The sequence below is a fragment of the Drosophila innubila genome, chromosome X, assembly GCF_004354385.1.
Source record: "Drosophila innubila isolate TH190305 chromosome X, UK_Dinn_1.0, whole genome shotgun sequence".
In the NCBI taxonomy this organism is placed as follows: domain Eukaryota; kingdom Metazoa; phylum Arthropoda; class Insecta; order Diptera; family Drosophilidae; genus Drosophila; species Drosophila innubila.
In genome coordinates this window covers 18,827,184-18,833,183 of record NC_047626.1, presented here as the reverse complement: position 1 = coordinate 18,833,183, position 6,000 = coordinate 18,827,184, and the positions used below count along the sequence as shown (strand labels likewise).

General features: G+C 34.9%; 1 protein-coding gene across 1 annotated transcript in view; it reads left to right on the top strand.

The window, feature by feature from the left end:
- Nucleotides 1-256: 256 nt before the first annotated feature.
- Nucleotides 257-6,000, top strand: part of LOC117787821 (atrophin-1) — a 44,216-nt gene continuing 38,472 nt past the window's right edge. The window contains exon 1 of the mRNA XM_034626444.1: nt 257-440. The gene's annotated coding sequence lies outside the window, so the exon portion shown is untranslated. The remainder of the gene's footprint in view (nt 441-6,000) is intronic.

Here is a 6,000-nt window from a genome sequence, read left to right as displayed (position 1 = left end):
TGTTGTTAATTTCTTGTCTATGACAACTTTTTCTCAACTGTCTTGTGCAATCTTTTCATCTTCTATTCGTTTTTTGATTGTGCATATTGCAAACATTTGTTTTGAATATTTTTTTGATGTATTTATTAAAATAAAACTTTTTTTTGATTTTTTATTTTGTTGAAACCGCACCCCGTCATGAATTATGAAATACAATAGATATATAATGCAAATCGAATAATTCGAACTTTGCGAATTTTATCAAAAAAAAAAAAAAAAAAGAACGAAAGAAAGAATATTTGCTGTGTGCTGTGTGTGTTGAGTGCTGAAGTGCTTTGTTGTTCGCAGATCGCAGATCGAATATCGCAGTTTGTTTGTTGTTTTCGGTATTGGTAAAAAATAATTGATCGCAACCTGTTTTCACTGAGCTACGCCATCCCGAATTCCAGCCACTGTCTGAGGTAAGCTGATTAATTCTTATCTAAAAATAATCATACTCGTACTCGTTTATAAACCCAAACCACAAACTAGCCAAATTCTTCGACTATCCTATTGATTGAGCTACTAATTCATGTTACACCTGGGGCCAGTCTAGATAAATGTGTCCCAAGTGGTTTGTTTTTCTGCAACGCTGCACAGCAGCTCCCCTCTCTTTCCCACCGCCGCCGACAGAGGGGGAAGAACCTTAGTTGGTTGAAACAAAAGAAAAATACTTCCGAGCCAGTTGCACTGAACCGCAACAATCAAGGCGATCCCCATGAGGCGGTGTTGGCGTTGGTGTTGGTGTTGGCCATTGATGCTCATTGGCCACTGGCGACTTGGTCTGTCAACTTGTCGCTGACCTTGCCCCAAACAAATGTATTCACTTATAAAGAAGCCAGCTTTGGGCAGGAAGTGCATTGAATTCTTGCTTGGGCATTGCTAAAGTGTTTGGTATGATTCCACCAAGCATTTTTGTGGCATTGAATCAAGGTTGGGCTAAGAACTCGAGTCTTAAACATAAGCAAAGAATTTGCTTAGACGCCGCGATAAGATCTTTCTCAGATTAAATGCGTTTCATTCTTTAAGCAAATCAAAATACAATTCACATATGATGTATTTTTTTAAGGTTTGTTTGATTAAATAAAGTAAAATTTAATGAGCCGTCTTCTAGGTGGAGTATGCAGATAAACTTGCAAATAATTAATTAGTTTGTTAAGGATAAAAAACGCTCAAGTTGGCAGTAGTCTTATCTAAATTCTAAAGGGTTTCCTAAAAAAGAGTTTAAATTTAGATCAAAGTTCGTACAAGCGATTAAAATTTCGAATGGTTATTTTATTTAATTTGAAATCAATTAAAACTAATTAACAAATATTATTTGAATATATGGTGAAATTATATAAAAATAATAATTTAATAGCTTTTATGTAATTTTATTCATATTATAAATTAATTAATTAAATTGAGCAGTTTTGTGTAGGTTTAAAATATACTTTAAAATACGCAAAAATTTTATTAATTCTTAAAGTCTTGTTATGCAATAAAAACGTTAATATATTGTTATTTTTATTGGCATCATTTTATTTTACACCGACTTCAACAAGTTTTGGTAAGATTGAAATACGTTTTAAGACATAACTGTATAAACAATGCAGAGGTGCTCAACGTATTAACACAATGATCATCATATTAACATATACATATAGTACATACATATTCTACTAAAGGCAAATGTTGTTTCAAATCACTTGATATTGCAACATTTAGTATTACATACAACAACAATAATATGACCACCTTAAGACCGCCTCATAAATGTATCTTTATGGTTTCAAAAGAATTTCGAGAATTTTGAGACAACTGAAGTTACCAATAATTCAGCTGATCAATTTAACTGTTGTCTCATGTAAGGCTTAACGGTTGCCAAAAAAAATAAAATAAATAAAAATGAGTTTATGGTAATAAGCAAAATGTGCTACCTTTTGACCCGACCCAATTCCATATTATCGTTGTCGCAGCGCAGAATGAACTAGTATGCAGTCCAATTCCAGTTTGTTCCAAATTGCATTAGGCCTACACGCGACCCGACCTCAACATACCGCCCACTTTTCGACGATCGTCGACTGCAGCGTGTTTCGCTTCGCTGCCATTTCGTTTCGACTTCGGTTCGATTTCGTTTCGTTTCAATGTGGAAGGCAATGCAGCCAGCAGCTAACAGCTGACTGAACAGTTGTCTGCTGGCAGTCCAGTAGCTGTAGACAGTAGACAGTGCACAGTAGACAGAAGACAGTAGACTGTAGACTGTAGACAATAGACAGTAGCTGTAGCTCTGTAGCCGTGTTGCCCAGAGTGTTGGCGCCTAGCTTTTTATGGTTTTGTGCGGATTCGCGATTGGCGGTTCTTTTAAACGATCGATCGAAATACCGTACGAAGACACTTGGCACGCGTTGCCTTTCATTTGTGGTTAAATGTGAATTTTTTGGTGGTGTGCGCTTTTTTGTTGCTATTTTTTATACTGCTTTTATTTTGCTGTGCACCCAATGAAGTGAAACACTGTGGACAACAACAATAACGACCACAATTGAAGAGGTATTTTGTCATATGCATATTAAAAGTAACTGAAATTAGACATTTGTATGTGCCATGTGCGACATGAGATGTGAAAGTGAATTTCGGGCATTTCCAGCAATCAAATTGGCAATTTACTCATACAGGCATGTTCTACAAATCTGTAATAATTTAAGGTGTTTCTTAAGCCAATTAACGATCTAATTATTTTCAAGTTAAATTAAATTAATTTTAAAATTAATTATAAAGACATATAGCATAATACATTTGAAATAAAATTATTAACTTAATAAAATATACCGATGATTAAATTTTTTTTTTAAATTTCAAAATAAATTTATGGCAACCGATTTTTGTGACTCCGAAAATATGTCAGAAAAATTAATTAATTAAATTAAAATTATTTCTCATTAAAATCTCTGAATATTTGTGAAACACACTTGATATGTATGTATATATACTATAAGATAAGATAGCTTGGTCTTCAGTGAACTTAACAAAGAACATTTCTAAAACTGTTGCTGATACTTCCTTAAGTTCGATCCCATTTTGCTTCTGGAAAGTGTATAAATAATTTGGATTTACTCTAAATAACTTTTGTTATATGTTTAGCTTATTTGTTGCTTTGCTGTGACTGTTGTTGTTGCTGTTGCTGTTGTTGTCGTTGTTGTCGTTGGCTTACTTTGGCAGCTTTCTTGCATAATAAACAAGATCAGCACACAATGTGCAACATTAGGCCAATGTTGGTACGTGGACACTGGCACTGGGGACACGACAACGGGCGCTAAACTGCTAAGAAAACAAAAACCACAACAACAACCACCAGCAACAACCACCAGCAACAACAACAGCAGCAACAACAACAACAAAAACGACATGAACAAATGGGAGTCCGAAAGCAACAACGACAGTTACTACTTTTGCTCTCGTTTCCATTGCGCTGCTCTCAGCTGCGTGCGGCACATGGACAACTTGGGTTTTTGGCAGCTCCAAGTGGCATGTTGCACAGTTGCACAGTTACTAGACACCAGTTACAGACCATTTACCCAATCTCAAGTGCAGCGCATGCCGCGTTCGTTGTGAACCTGCTGCCAAAAACCACAAAAATAAACAAAAAGAAATATAAAGAGAAAAAACAAAAATAAAATAAAATAAAATAAAACAAACGAAAAATCGCCAGTCTTAAGGCTTAACTGTTACTATATAGCTGTAAATGTAAATGTAACTGTAACTGTAACTGTAACTGTAACAGTGTCGCTGCAGCAACAATCTCACAGTTGCCCCATTTCGCAGTTGCCTTTTTCTCTTTGTCATATCTGTTGAATATGTCCGTCTATAAAAGTACGACCCATAAGTAAAGTATCCATTGGGCTACAGTTAAACCTCACTACACTGACTGTTAAGAAATTTTAGAAAAATGTATATACTCTATAAAAATATGTCTATCTCAAGTGTCAAAAGTGATTTTACTCTTAAAAAGTTAAGCACCTCTGAAATTAGTAAACACAAAAAAGATAAACAGCTCATTAAGTTAAACAACAAAATATTGGTATTAGGCTATATTATTTTAAACAATGTAACATAAAGATGTTCTCTTAACAGTTTGTATTTTTTAATGATATTTAGTAAAAGATTTTTGGGAGATAAAATATTTATATTTATATATTTATATTTTTATTTATATTTTATATTTCCACATCTCAGATGACATTATGCTGCAACTGAGAGACAAAAAAACTCTGACCGCAAAGTGCACATAATTTGTTGGTCTTGTAAACGGGGACGCGTGGCACGAGTCGAGACTATAATTGCCACGCTGGCCAGGCCATCGAATTTCGTATCTCCAACGAGGAGTGGAGGGATGGTGCAACGGGTACTTGCAACCGACAAAAGAAAAAGTTCCATCAATGCGACGTTTGGCGACTTCGTGCCCAGCGATCTGCATTGTTTGGCAAATTTGTAAGCACTTTTTGTGGACTTCTGTTATTGTTGCTGTTTTTGTTGTTGTTTGTGCTGCTGTTGGCTTTTGGCCGGTGACAGCTTCTTGTAATTATACGAGTTTTGCCAATGGCAATAAGAAAATGTTTATTTTTGTACTTTGCGTTCGCCTTCTGCCAGCTACCAGTGTGAAAAATGGCAAATGACGAGCCGCAAACATTAGACAAGAGACATAAGACATAAGACAAGATACAAGAGACATGAGACATTAGACATTAGATATTAGATGTGAGATGTACTAAGGCATGGGGCATGCGGCATGAGGCATGAAACATGAGACATGAGACGTGCCATGAAATGCATCGCAGTCGCCTGTCGTCCACTTGGACTCGAATAACTTGGACTGTCAGACGCCCACATATGAGTGTGAGTATGACTGTGAATACATTTGAGTGTGAGTACTTCTACGAATACTCCTATGCTATTGCTGCTGTTGACTTTACACAAATGCCACCGCGATGACAAAGTACCAGAAAAAGAGCAACCACAAGAGCCACAGATTGCGGCATGCAACCCAATACAGCAGCAGCAGCAACAACTACTATAATAACTTTAAAGCTGGCAGTTGATTAGGCAACCACAACAATTGCCTTGCAACGCGATGCGAGCTGATCTTGAAAGGGTATACAAAATGATGGCTTGAGAAATTGTCGAACTTTAGAGACCTTCACGAAGAAATGTTGTTAATTAGTTCGGAAAACAAATTGATCTGGCCGAACCACTTGGCGTATGAGTAATATATGCAAGTAGATTGAAGAAATGATATATGTACACATAAATCTATCACTTTGCGCAATTCTACTCTTTCATTTGATATTCAACCTACTCACACTTTCATTTCATATAACTAGCATTAAGTATTCACTATCAAACTCATAATATCATTCTTTTTCTATGTCTTAATTTTTAATTACGATTTTATTAATCTACAATATATTTTTATTTATTTATGAATTTATCAATTTACAAACTACATTCAATCTACAGTCATTCAAAATAGATGTGAATAGTTTTAGAATCAGTTTCCAGTGATTTCCGAATCGCTGCTTAAAAGTGACATCAAGTGTTTAATCACCCATTAACATTCTGCAACGTGTCTAAAAATCTAGATAAGATATGTTTGTGAACCATTTCTGTAAGAGATAAGAGTTCAAACAACTTTTCTAAACCTGCTTTCTTTTGCTGTTAATCAAAGCTGACTGCATTTTGGACAGGTTAACATATTTAACACTATCTGATCAGCATTTTGTTTAATTTTATACGATCATTTTTATGTTTATTTAAAAACATTTTTTATTACAAGCAGTACCTAAAAATCATAAAAAGCTATTGGAGAATAAGAACTCAGTAAAAAATTTCTAAACCAGATTTCTTTCGCTCTTAATCAAAGTTGATGACATTTCTAATAGGGTTATACATTTAAAACCATTTAAACAGTCCAGAAACTTATTTTAACCGCATATTTAATATACTTTC